General features: G+C 50.6%; 1 protein-coding gene across 1 annotated transcript in view; it reads left to right on the top strand.

Annotated features, from left to right (window-relative positions):
- Positions 1-6,333: 6,333 nt before the first annotated feature.
- ADARB1 (adenosine deaminase RNA specific B1) overlaps positions 6,334-13,713 on the top strand; it is a 67,494-nt gene continuing 60,114 nt past the window's right edge. Inside the window, exon 1 of the mRNA XM_066189508.1 lies at positions 6,334-6,397. The gene's annotated coding sequence lies outside the window, so the exon portion shown is untranslated. The remainder of the gene's footprint in view (positions 6,398-13,713) is intronic.

The raw sequence follows: 13,713 nt of genomic DNA on the forward strand, positions 1-13,713 counted from the left end.
GTTTTGGAATCAGATGAGATTGGCACCAGCAACTCCTTTCATTGAGGTGTTGCACAAGAGAGGGGCAGAGATGAATCACCTGATCCAGCCTCTGCCCCAGGGCACGGCCCCACTTGTCCCTGGCCAGAAGCACAGGTTTCACCGTGGCCTTTTTGCCTTCGTCTGTTGGCATCGCTGCCCTTGGTGGCCATCCTGCGTGGATGTGCTGTCACAGTGCTGCCTCCTGGCCTTTTCAGAGCACTCAGGTAGGATGCATCGGACCTTCCCTTGAGAGGTGCAGTCCTGTTCCTGCTCTTTGCTTCCTGACCTTTCTCCAGTTACTAATCCCAGGAGGGCTCTACCTCTTATCCCATGGCAGCTCAGTTTCTTTAAGAGCTTTTGGGTATTCTTTAAGTGCTTAAGAGCATTGCCATAGTACCATTTTGAAATCCCCATAAAGTCCAGTTAATTGGATCACCCTTATCTTCATACTCACCATTTCCTTGCAAGGGAAAGCCATGCCCTGCATGCTGACTCTTCCCAGTGAGATAATTATCTGGGATCTGCTGATTGTGCTCTGAGCCATGGCTGCTTCGGTGAGGTGTTAAACCTGGCTTTGTGTTTTTAGTTTGATGAGTAATTTAATGCTGTTAAGACGTTTTTTTCCTGGTGTGTGGCTCTGTGTTTTCCCTCTGTCTGGTCCTGATGCCTCATTGGGTGCTCTGGCAACCCAAACTGGGATCGGCATCAGAAGTGGCGTTGCTGACAGGGGACAAGGATTTTTGTGGTGGCTTTTTTTTCCTTAACCAATTCAGTTTTCCTTACGAAATAAGTTAAATATGTGCAAACGTATTTAAATAGTGCAAACAAAACACAGTGCCTTGCTAGGAGCGCTTTTAAGATTTAGACTTTTGCATCTGGATTCTCTGAGATTCTCCAGACTGCTTGATTACAAGTAGGATGCATAAAATATTATCTAGGGGTTTCTCTCTGCTTTAATGATCGGTGTTTTGTGCCAGATGGGGTGTGTTGGTGACCTTGCTTGAACTCAGTGTGATTTCTGCCTGAACCAAACAGGTCTGCCTGTATCTGCTCCTTGTGGCTCGTTGTCCCTAAACATCTGGGGAGCTGCAGTTGTCCCTGATGGTGCTACCCCTGGGGCAATGAGGAGCGGGGTCTGGATGCATGCTCGGTGTTCCTAAACTGAGAATTTCTGTGGTTTAATGCAGTGCAGGTTCTCTTTGAGACTGAGTAAGCCACGACCAGGGGCTTTGCTGCTGGTCTGTCTGCTCAAGGAGTGTGTAGGATGCAGTTTGCTGTGGAGGATGTTGACAGTGGTGTGTGACACGTTGTTTGCCTGATGCTCCCTGGACTTGGTTTCAGCAACACAAGTAGGAGAGGAAGCTTAGACAAAGAAATGTCCCAAACAGGAAGGTCCTAGAAAGGGGACAAATGTCAGGCCCCGAGCAGGTAAAAGCAGATGATGCCAGGATATCCTCCCAAGTGAAGGAGATGAAGGAAGAGATAATCACCCCGGAGCAGACACCCCTTTGTTCCAGCTCAGCCAGCTCGGGGCTGGGGGGATGGACAGACCGTTCTCAGCTGAACACTTGATCTGTGTTTAAAGTGTGGTCTGTCCTGCTTTCACAGGCATTGTTTGAGGGACTGATGGACAGAAGCCAACCCACGAAAGGGGAGAGGCAACAAGAGTTGCTTCCCTGGGGGATGTTGCTGCTCATGGTCCCCTGCTTTCTGCGGGCTCAGCAGGGAGGAAGGGGGCTGCTCAGAGCCAGGGCAGTGGGGCATCAGTACCTCCTGCAGCTGCGAGGGCTGCAAGCCCAGACAGCCTGATGGGTTTATGAGCACATCCACATCCCTGGTGCCACGGCCCAGAGCTGTGCTTCCAGGCTGGAAACAGTGTTGGTGCTCTGAGCAGGGGGAACGTGGATGTGTTTACAGCTGTTTTGGATACGCTTAATCTGAAGGCGTTTACAGCTGTCCTGGGTACATGTAATCACTGCTCACCAATGTGATGGTTCATCTAAACACCTTTCACTTCACTGGCAAAATTCCCCTGCCTGCCTCATGAACCCCTTTGCTTTGGGAGCAGGTGGTGTTACTACGGGAAGACACTTAACTCTTAAAACTCTGTTGATGTTCCTCCACCCACCTTTTGGCCCTCCCTGCAAAGGTGGAGCTTGTGCTGCTTTCAGGGGTGCTGGGGTGCTGTGCCCACAATGCCTGATGTTGCTGGTGGGCTCCAGGGGAACACTGAGATGCTCATCATTGTTCAGTGTGCAATGCAGGTGCGTCAGACAAGCAGTGGATGCTACAGGCACCTGGGGTGAGCTCTGGATGCTGCTGCTGATGGTGACCAGTGTAAACAGAAGTGGTGAACCAATTCTGAACCAATTCAAGCAATCCTTTTCCATGCATTTTTCCAGCTTCTCACATGTCCTGGGATTTTTGAGCCAGAGATGTTCTTGTACTTGAATAGCACTTACTGGATCTTGCTTCCAAATTTTCCTCCTCCTAATTCCCAATATTTACTTTATTTTATTTTTTTTTTTGACCACTCCTTGTCACAATTCTGTAAAAAGTCAGCTCGGTCTGTCTTGGTGCCAGGGCCTGGCAGCTGAGCAGTAACAGCCAGCCTACACTGCACCTGATCTGCCATGGCCAGAACCTCCCTAGATGCTTATGGTTAAAAATTGGCCTTGTATTGGTCACTGAGCAGGTTGGTTCGTGACCTGTTGCTGGGCAGTGCTCAGACTGCCCCAAGGCAGTTTGGCATTTTGGTCTGGTCCTACCTGCCCACTGTGACCCCAAGGGCACATTTTACCACGGGTGGCACCACACAGCCCCATGCCTGTGGCTGCTCAGCCTGGGGGTGTGAGAGGATGAGGGGCAGCCAGAGTCCTTCCTCTGCTCTGTACTGCAGTGGGGTCCCTGCAGGTGGGGTGAAAAGACCAGGACCGTTGGTGCATGTGTGAAATTGCATTGGATGTCACTCTTCCTCCAACCCCAGGGATGGAGTTCCCTGTCTTTAGGACATGTTCCCAGCTTAGTGCGGGGACCACTCTGTCTTGGGGCTGATCCAGCTCTTCCCTTGGATGGCATCAGGCAGGGCACTCTGCTTGGCTGTCACCCCATCTGTGTGCTCACAGACAGTCTGGCATCACCATCCTGCCTGTAGACCTACTGTGTAGGCATGAGGACACACCTGGGCATTGTTCAGGGGTCTACACAAGTTGCTGCAAGAAGAGCTGCCAGACTGCCTTGTAGCATGTGCTGGCCTTAGAAATTCATGTTACAGACCATCTATGAAGCAGCTGAATCTTTGATTAGGCAGCTACGCTCCCCAGTTGTCCTACAACAGCAGCCACCTCCCCGGTGAGGATGCCATTGTCCTTCCACAGGACTGCCAGCTTGCCACTCTGCAAGGAATGGGTTAAACATCCTCCCTCCTTCTTTTTGCAACATGGATTTGGAAACGGGTTCCCCAGGCTTGGCAGCTGCCCCGCTGAGGATCATATGGCGACAGCAGGGAGAAACTACTAAGCTTGGATCTGCTGCCAGGGCTTTTCAGGGATGCAGCTTCTGTTAGGTTGGTGGCACAGAATGGTGGAGGAGGTGCTGGGTCTGGCAGTACATCCACCACATCCTCAGGTGAGGTTAAGGACTCTTAAAGTAGGTCTGTATGGACTGGCATGCTGGACGCAAGGTGTGTCTCCAGTGTGGTGGATATGGGATGGAGAATCCATATTGCGGAACCGTGCACCGGGATCAGCACACAGGGATATGTTCAGCACGTGTGGGGACCCCAAGGAGCAAGACCAGTTTGCAGATCATGTCTCCCCGAGGTGGAAAATCACTGTCAGAGTGTGGAAATCGTGAAGCTGCTTTTGACTTGTGGTGTTTTAAATGTGTCATGCTCACTTCTATGAGTGACTGCCTAATATTTCCAATTTCCCAGGGCTTTGATGCAAAAAACATCATTAAAGAGCCATTCATTTATTAAAGTGGGTTTACAGAAAACAAACCAAGCCAAAAAAGCCCCAACCTATCAAAAAAACCCCCAAAACCCATACACCAAAGTTTGAATTATTTGGAAAACTGTGATGTTTCGTAAGCACCGGCAACTGAGTCATAGTGGCTCAGCATAGCAAGGCCAGTGCTGTTTGGGGAGGGAGCCCCTTTCATTCCACAGTGGCAGGGAGTCAGCTAATCCATGGTGGAGTTGGGTCTGCCACTGAGCGGGATGAGGAGCCTGGGGACACGCTGTGCCTCTCACCCCACCCTTGTCCCTGCCACATTTCAGGGTCAGGTTGGAAGGGACCACAATGGTCCAACCTCCCAGCTCAGGCAGGGTCATCCCAGAGCACAGGGTTGTGTCTGGCAGTGATTTTCCCAACATCCTGGTGGGACACAACCACTTTAGCTGGTGACACAGAGGTGGAACTGAGGAAAGTGGTTTTGTTTCCTGGCGTCACTGCTGATCCTAAGGCAGGGGAAAAATGCAGTAGTCAGTGTTAAATTCCTTGAGCTTAAAATAGGATAAGAAAACACAGACAAGCATTCCCAGAGGTGAAGAGATCAGCAGCCAAAAGCTGCCTGCCCGTTGGTGCTGCTGCTCCTGAGCAGGGCAGAGGCGAAGGGCTGTGCCTGAGAGAAGGAAGTATAAAAATAGGTTGTTGTTTCCAGCACTGGCTTTTGTGCTGGTCCTCTTTGCCCTCCCTGTGAGTGCCTGCAGGGATCTTTACCTCACCAGGAACTGGGAGAGAAGGAAGAAGCCACGAGCCAGTGCTGCACCTGGAGCCCACTGTGGGCACTGAAGGAACATGGTAATGTGGGTGTCACCACCTAAACACCCTGGAGAAGCAGGTGAGAAAGCACACAGAGATCTCAGCATGAAGTTTTAGTAATGCCAAGGTGGTTGATGCAGCAACATGTGTCAACACATTTCCAGGACCATAGGAAGTGGCCTCAAGCTGTACCTGGGGAGGTTTAGATTGGATATTAGGAAAAATTCCTTCACTGAAAAGGTGGTCAGGTAACCTCAAAGGGACAGAAATCTAGGAAAGTTGAGATGTCTGTGATCAGTTGATGTCTGTGGCCAGCTGTGGCCAGGAATGAGACTTTGGGACATGATGAAAGTGCTCTGATGGGCAGAGATGAGGAGTGACACCAGGCTGCAAGCCTGAAAACCCTTGAGCCATAAAAACTGGGCAGAGGGAGGCCAGCGTTGCATTCCTCTGTGTCCTGCAGCATCCCATGGGCTGAGCTTGGTTCAGGACCTGCAGGTTTCTTTAAACTGCAATGACGTACACTGGTTTTAAACTGACAGTGGGTTTAGATTGCATATTGGGACGAAATTCGTGTCTGTGAGGGTGCTGAGGCCCTGGCAGAGGTTGCCCAGAGAAGTTGTGGTCGCCCCATCCCTGAAGTGTTCCAGGCCAGTTTGAACAGGGTTTGGTGCAAATAATGGAAGGTGCTCCTGCCCATGGCAGAAGGTGGAATGGGATGAGCTTTAAGGTCCTTTCTAACCTAATCCATTCTGGAGTTCTGGGATTCTATGTCAAGAGCAAAATGCAAGTCAGAAACCTGCTCCCTAGGTGACCATGTGCCTTCATTCTAAGCCTGCTGTCAGAAACAGCCAAGGTTTAAAGCAGTTCTTTAATCCTTTTCGGATCCCCTGTTCCGCAGGAGGCTGAAGCCCTTACGGACATAAAGAGCCATACACGTGGTGGAAGCACTGATGAACTTTACTGATGGTGTTTGGGTGGAGATCTCCCGCTGCTTTCTGCAAAACACTGTTTGGCCTTCTCATCTTGGCACGGTGGGATGCACTCGGACACGGACACCGCATGCGGGATGACGCCGGAAGGGCAGAGGCTCAGTCCGTGGGCCCGTGGCGGGTGCTGGACGCCCGGGCAGTGGGGCCGGGGCCGCGCCCCCTCCGTGTGCGGGGCTGCGGGTGCGGGTCCCGGCGGAGCGGGGGGGGCCGCCCGGGCACGGGCGGTGGGCGCGGGGGGGGCGCGGACCGCTCACCGCTCGGCCCCGCCCCCGGGTCGGCTCCGCCCCTCGCCCGCCCAATCAGCGCCGCTCCTCCGAGCGCCCGGCCCCGCCCCTCGCTCCCCGTTGCCATCTCCGCCGCGCGCGAGCGCGCCAGCGCCCTCGGCCCCGCCCCCGCTCGCTCTCAGCCTCGCCAATGGGAATGACGGAGCCGCCCGCGGCCCCGCCCCCGCGCGCGCGGGGCTCGCGCCGCTGGCGGGCCCGGCGCGGCCTGCACGTCGGCGGCGGCGCGCGCACGGAGCCGCGGCGGCGGCGGCGGCGCAGCGGGGCCGCCGCGGGGCTCGGCCGGGGCCGCGCATGGCGGAGCGGCGGCGGCGGGGCCCGGGCAGCGGCGCGGCGAGAGGTGAGCCCGGGCTGCGGCGGCGGCGGCGGCGGGAGCGCCCCGCGGGACCTGTCCAGGTCCTGACGCGGTGGCAGGTGCCGGTGCCGGCCGGCCCGGCCGCCCCGCACCTGTTGAGAGCGGCGGGGGCTGGGCGGGCCGGGCCGCGGTGGAGGTGCCGGTGCGGGGGCGCAGTGCGGCGCGGAGCGGGGCCCGGCCGTTCCCGGCGGGGGCGGGCGCCCGGGCGGGCTCAGCCGGGCAGGGGCCGCGGCGGCGGAGCCGAGGCCGTTTTTGGGGGCTGGCGGTGCCGCGGGAAGTTTGGCTGCGGCCGCCCGAGCCGGGGGGTGCAGCTCCCCAGCGCGACCGGCCGCTCGTCACGGCGCCTGCCCCGGCCGCCCGGGGCCGCGGGGAGCGGAGCGGCGGGGTACCCCCGGCACCCGCTGCCCCGGGGGGCGGCTCGGCTGCCCTGCCCTTCTCCCCGTCCCCCGCCGGGCCGCCGCCGTGCTCCTCCGGCGGCGCCGGGTCCGGCCGCCCCCGGCACCGCCGCCCGCCCTCTGCAGTGGGGAGGCGGCGCGTCCTTGGAGAGCAGCTCGGGCGTGAAACGCGGCTGCACATCCCAGCGCCTTTCCTTCCCGGCTGGATAACCCCACCAGAGCCCTTTCCCATCTGTTGCCGTGGCCCCCGGTGGGTTCCGCTGTTCCTTTGGGATTTGGTTGGATTTGTGCTGTACCGGAGCCGAACTGCAGTCGTGACATCTGTGGTTGTGCTTTTAAAAGTCCGGTTTGCGTAAAACAACAGAAATAAAAGGCTTCCGAAGGGCACCTGTGTGGTGCCTGGTGATCGAGGGGCACTGCTGGGCCGGGCCACTCCTGCTCTGTGCCCATCTTCCTCCTCCTTGTACTCCTCAGGACTCAGGTGAGGGAAGCACTGGTCATGGCAGAGAGGGTCTGCAGAGCGTTCAGGACTCTGCACTCAGGCTGGGGAAACCACGGAATCAGTGGATGAGCCACCATCAGCTGTGCTGGTCCTTGGCCTGGGCTTTTTTCCCCCTTTTTTCTTTTCTCTTTTTAAATTTTTATCTGCTTTTTTGGTGGAAAAAGGAAAGGAAATACCAAATATAAAAGAAAAAAGAAACCAACTTCACGTATTTTTTTAGCATAAACGATATTAGGGTTTCATTTCTTACTGTTTTTTTATTTTATCCAAAGCTTACTGGAGCTGTTGGGATCTCCCAGGCACCCTGCTGGCTCTGGGAGTTACTCTGTCACTCCTGAGAGTGAAGTTGTAGCCTTGTTCTCCCAGCTGTTTTATGCTGGAGAGTGGCAGCAGTCCAACCTTCCTGGACGCACAAGATGTTTAGAATAATTAGTGATGGAATACCCCTTTAAAATAATTGTTTGGGTTTATCTAGCACTCAATTGCAGCGATATCTACCTCTAAAAATAGGCAGGCCTCTGTGTAATGAGCCTCGTAGTATAAACAAGTCATATCTTGAATAACTGTTGTTACTTTTGGGATGTCCGAGACAGATGCCTTTGGGGGTTTTGCCAAATCTTCTGTCTAACATTTTTTTTTTTTTTTTCTTCTGCAGTGTGCTGTGTTTCTTGGCCCTTACGCTGTGTGGTTGTGTGCACTGACCAGAGGCAAGGCTCAGTAACCCTCGCTGCTCAGGGCTGGCACAGCTGCACAGAAAAGCTTCCCACTGCTGCTGTGACGGCCCAAGGTTGAGCAGTCCTGGTTTTTCCATGAAATCCACGCTCACGTGGAGATGGCTGGCAGTGGGCTCTGCTCTGAGGCGCTGCCCCCTGTGAATTCAGCACAGAGCCCTGTTTATCTCTGCTCCAAGTCCACAGTTTTCCGTGAGACAGGGACAGAGCAGCTCAGGTGTGATGCCGCTTGTGCTGGTCCTTCCTGGGATGCCTTCCCTGTGTGTCCCAGGGTGCAGCTGTGTCAGCACACCGTTCTTGTTTTCAGGAGTTAGGAGCCAGGATGGCATGAGGGGTTGTCTCACATTTTGCTGTGTGGTTTATCAGGGCGTGATGGTTGAGCATTGGCTCAAGCTCTCATGTGCACATGGCTTTTGGACTTTGTTTTCAGCAGCCAGCACGCTGGCCAAGGCTTCTCTGCGTTGCTGACGTTCAAGAGCACTGGCTCCTTGGCTCAAGAGGGAAAAAATAGCCAACTTTTTCAGCAGGAGGAGTGTTTGCTCTATGAGCATTTGTTTTCTGAGAAGGTACCAGAGAAGGTACCATTGTGCTCAGTGTTTGAAATGGGAGCGTCTCATGGCTTTGATCACACTGTGCTCACAGACCCCAACCCGCTTTGATATTGCCCCCAGTTATCCAGATTCATCTGCTCAGTGTACAGTTTAGTGCCCTTTTGTGGGCTGTATGTATTTTGGGAATGGAAATGCAGTTCTGTAAGCCCTCAGTGGCAGGCCTCTGGCTTGCTATGAGCACAAAGGTCTCCTGGACAACTTTTATTATAACTAAATGGGGCTGGTTTTGTCTTTTAAAAGCCACACATGTTTCGGTTTAAGTGAATAAAACCTAAATGGCTGGGCTTACTAACTCAGACAGTTTGGGACTGGGAGCAGGTGAGGCTCTGCTACTCCCTAATAAACTCATGTCTCCACTTGGCAAAGCCCAAACTGCTGCCTGGAGTTGTTCCCAGTCGCCTGGTCAGAGATTCTGCATGGGAATGAGGGGTTCCTGCTAAACAGGGTTGTGGCAAACACTGCTGTGAGAGAGCCTTGGGCCAGACCATGAGTGTAGCATGTCAGTGTTGTTGAGGTGTCACCTGTGACTCAGGGAGGTTTCAGAGTGGCAGTGGTGGTTGTGCTTCAAGTGAGGAGTGTTTCTTTCACTGCAAGGGCTGGGTTGTGTGTTGGTGCCAGGGTGGTTTCAGATGAGGGTTGTCTCCAGGTGATTGCAGTGAGTGCCTTGTTGGGAAGGCAAACCTTGTTCCCTGATGCCTCTTGTGTTTGAAGTCGTGGCAGTGCAGGACCCTGAGGGTCTTTGCTTGGACGGCTTAGAGTATCTGGTCTGATGAAGAGACACCAGAGCTCTTGCTGTTTTTGCAGCTTCTGAAACTGGTGGGTGCTTGGTGTGTTTGAAACTCAGGCCATCCAGCTGCTGCAGTGTGAATTTCAGCTTGTATTTAAGTACTGAAGATTGGAACTGTGGGCTTGGGCTGTATTTGTCAGTGGACACCGTTATTTATGTATCGTGGTTTTAAAGGAAATACCTTTGTAGTAGAAATGCTGCCTGACAAACAAACAAGAAAAAAACAAACCTTGGTGAAATGATTATGTAAGCAAGTGAAATGGCATTTTAAAGCAAAAGTTTCTTTCCTGTTTGGAGACAGTGTGGCTGGGTTTTTTTTCTCTTTCCTGCTGTTTAACGTTTTTTAAATCCTTTTAGTGAATGTTTTTTGTACGGTAGGTATGAGAAATGGTTGTTTTTGCAATTTAAGTGCTTAAAGAGATCATCAGCAGGCTGTGGGTGCTAGCAGGAGCCAGATGTGAGCATTTGGGGCTGTAGCTGACCAAAACAGCAGCAGATGTGTACGTTTAAGTAATAATTAAGGTAAAAACAACCACAACCGAAACTAACAAAGAAACCCATGTAACTATTACTGTGGGGGCTCAGAGGATGCTCAGTACAGTCGTCCTCTTAAGAATGTCTGGTTGCAAAGGGATTCGGGGTGTTTTTCTGTTCTCTCCTGTGGGTCAGCTGTGGTGTGTGTCTGTCCCCAGGCCAAGGGAATCCATCACCTCCACAAAAGCTGCCGGGGTTACCTTGAGCTTCTGTTCCCAGCGGGAGCACAGGGCTGAGTCAGTGCTGGCTGCCCAGGGCTGTGACTCAGTGCTGTCCCCTCGAATGCCAGCACAGCCAGGGTGTGCCTGTAACCTCATTGCAGAGCTGTCCTCTGAGTATCACCGGGTGAGAGGGGTTTGGGAATATCGGGCTGCTTTCCTTTATTGTGTGTGTTGGTGGAAGTTGGTTGTTACGGAGCTTTTTTTCTGTGTGATACTGAGCATCTGTGGAAGTGCCGGGGAGCTCTGAGGCAAGAAGCTTCTCCTCTGTACAGTGTTATGGTTTTGTCTTTGTGGATTTTGTTCTTTCTTTACATTTTTATTTTAACTTACTTGTTTTTTTTAATTATTTTTTAAGATTCATGTGCTTGAAGAGTAGGGGTGCTTTGTTTTTCTTTTGGAGAAATATATTCCCTGATGCTCCAGGGTTAGGTCTGTTTGTGGTTCTGTCTCCTGAAGTGAGAGCTGTCTGTCCCCACTCAGGATTGCTTCATAATAAATGTCTTTCTTGGGAACTCTGGCCATCCTCCTGTGCTTCTAAGCTTGATTTCCCATTGCCTGGCATCACACCCTCAGTGCCCTTGAACAAAATTGGTCAGCACCTTGAAAAGTCCATCAGATTTGGCAAGAGAGCGGATATGTCACAGGTGGGCACTGGCAAGTTGTGTGGGCACGAGAATCTGTGAGGAAGGAAATCTCGGATGAGTGCTCTGCTGAAAGAAAAGCTGCTGCTGGAGTGCAAATATTGTTGGACATCAGAGGAACTCTGTGGTAGTGAGACAAACAGGAAGTCAAGTTTCATGAGTAGTTCTAGTAAAAGGTAGGTCCTTATTTTCCTAAGTATCCTTTGTTTTCTGTTGTGAAAGTGGAGAGGAGTGATCTAAGAGGCACTCTTGCATCATCATAGGTGATGAAAACAAAAGGTTTGGGTACAATCCCTCACCCTGCCCCTGGGGGCTGAAGCACAAAGGAAACGATTTTAAATTTCCCTGTAAAGGCTCTTGCAGTTGTTTGGAATAATGTCCTTTTATAGGTGGAGGAAGACACCAGGGTCAGGATTTTTCTGTGCAGAATGCTTTTGGCAGAAATGCAAAAGGAAGGGTTGTTTAGCAGTTTGCTGAGGAATTTTTGGATTTAGTTGAAGAGATTTTAACAGAATGGAGTTCTTGGACCTAGGTAAGATGAAGAGTATCCTGAGTATCCTCATTTGGAGAAAACATATGAGGAATATACCATATTTTGAATTTAAAGTAGAAATCTTCCTCAGTTGGGGGTGAGTTTGGTGCTGCACGGCAGAAGGTACTTTCTGATTACTGTGCTGCCTGGTGCTTTTGTTTTTATGATACTTTTAAGTTGCATAAACGATTTTATAATGGGCCTTAGGTGAAATTATTTACCTATAGTAAATACTATAGTGAGTACTATACCAGTGTCAATTTACCTTTGTTCTGGACTCAATTTACCAATGGCTCCTCCTTTCTGCTATTAATTTTGTCATACCAACTCTGAAAAGAGATGAACTGTTTAAAAGTTGATCAAAAAGAGAACAAGCACGTATGCTAAATGCTAGTTTCTTTCATTTGTCACATGTAATGTGGATATAAAGTTTTTACATAGGAATTAAGAGGCAGCCTCAACTAGGAGTATTTTTTCCCATTTAGTCTCTGTAGGTTTTGGGATTTGCAGAGATAGTTAGTACTTGCCTCTGCCGTTCTGAACGGCTTCTGCTGGAAGTGTTCAGTGTGTCTGAAATGAGGTTGATTTTGATTTAGGTTGAGTTACTCAGCTCTTCAACTTTATTAGCAAATGAGCCTTTAAGCTTTCACTGCTGTTTTCCTTGCTTAGTTATGCTCTAATATTTCTGCTGGAAAACTGAGAAGAAGAATACCATTGACTTCTTTCTTTAGATGCAGATTTTATAAAACCTTGTTTACAGAGGCCATTTGGTATCAGAATGTGTTTTAATTTTTCACCTCAAATACTGAGCACAGATACTGAGTGCTTAATAAAACAACTCTAAAACTCTTTAGATGGCTCCCAGTAAGAGCATAGTAGGATCTTTAATTAAAATGCGTGATTAGCTCTATGTTTTCATTAATAAAATTTGCAGGTTAGGTGGAAAATTAATGTAAAATAAGGCAACTCTAGCAGAAGACTCCGGTTAGGAATAATATAAACACCAAGGTCCGGACCACAGATCATGAAATTTATGCAGCAGAAATTACCAGGGATTTGGGGGAGTTCTGAAGGAAAACACTTCTGTAGGCTTTGTCTGAGGGAAAGTGCAACCCTCTAGATGATGGAACCTTAGCGTGGTCCACAGAATAGGAAGAAAAAAATGTATTCTGATTAAAACCGAACTAAGAGAATGCATTTTAATGCTGCTTTTGGCCTTAGAGTTGCCATGTTTTTCACAGCCAAAGATAAAGGATCTGTGGTGGTATATTTAAATCTCTGAAAAATGAGAAGAATGAATATAAGCCGATGGCTGAACTGTGCTTTGTTTGGGAGAAGCTTGTAATAAAGCTGGCTCTGTGAGGGAACCGGGGTTATATCCCTCCTCCACTGCCCCAGGTTTTAAAGCTTGCTCTTGACACGCACAAGTAGCTCACACTGGGAGATCAAAGGAGGAGGAGATAACTTCTCTTTTGTTGGATGCTTACTCACTTTTATAACCCTGATAGCTTTTGGTCAAGTTTACACCTGGAAAGCACTTTGTAGCACGGGTGTTTTCCACAGTATGGAAATTACCAGGGTATATTAAGTAGGGAGAGATCTCCTTTGCAATAGCTTCTGAATCAAGAAGACAAATAGTGTTTCTCTCTCTTAAATTTTGGTAGTTTTGGTCGCTAAAACGTGTCAGCTGATTGAACAGCACCATTTGGATGCTGAGTCTGTGCAGGTTTGCAGCCCCTTAGACGTGTTGCCTGTGGAGTGTGCACAAAGTCTGGGTGTTGTTCACAGGTGTGGAGCCGCAGGTAACTGCAGAGTCATTATTGTCTGTTAAACCAGAATCATCTTTTCCAGCTGGACTAGAACATATTCCTGATTTTTTACCTGTAAGCTTTTCAGAGCAGCTGTGTGGCACAATGCTTGTATTTTCTCCGCAGTGGTGGCTTTGATGTCTTCTCTGGGGCTGCGGCCCCTCTCTTGGTTGGAAGCACTTTAATAGCAAGAAAAGCCATCCTTCCAGTGCTGAGAGCAGATAGGCTTTCCTGGGATTTAATGTGTATTATACGGACCTCCTTGTAGTGATATTTTTACAGATGCTTTTTGTCTCCCCGCCGCTCACCAGTGCCAAGTGGTGTTCTGCAGTTTGATGTCATGTGATACTGTGTTTTGATAACAAAGAGGAGCTGGAAATTAATGCTTAACTCAGGCCAGTGATCCTGGCAGTTGTGGGTTGGGTGTGCATGCCAGTGTTTTATTTGGAGTGGGGAACACGCTTCTGAGTCTACAGAAACACGGAGATGTGGCACATAGGGACGTAGCTTACTGGTTAGACTCAATGGTCTTAGAGGTT

The sequence above is a fragment of the Chamaea fasciata genome, unplaced genomic scaffold (genome assembly GCF_029207755.1).
Source record: "Chamaea fasciata isolate MVZ Bird 193981 ecotype frontalis unplaced genomic scaffold, bChaFas1.0.hap1 SCAF_8, whole genome shotgun sequence".
In the NCBI taxonomy this organism is placed as follows: Eukaryota; Metazoa; Chordata; class Aves; order Passeriformes; family Sylviidae; genus Chamaea; species Chamaea fasciata.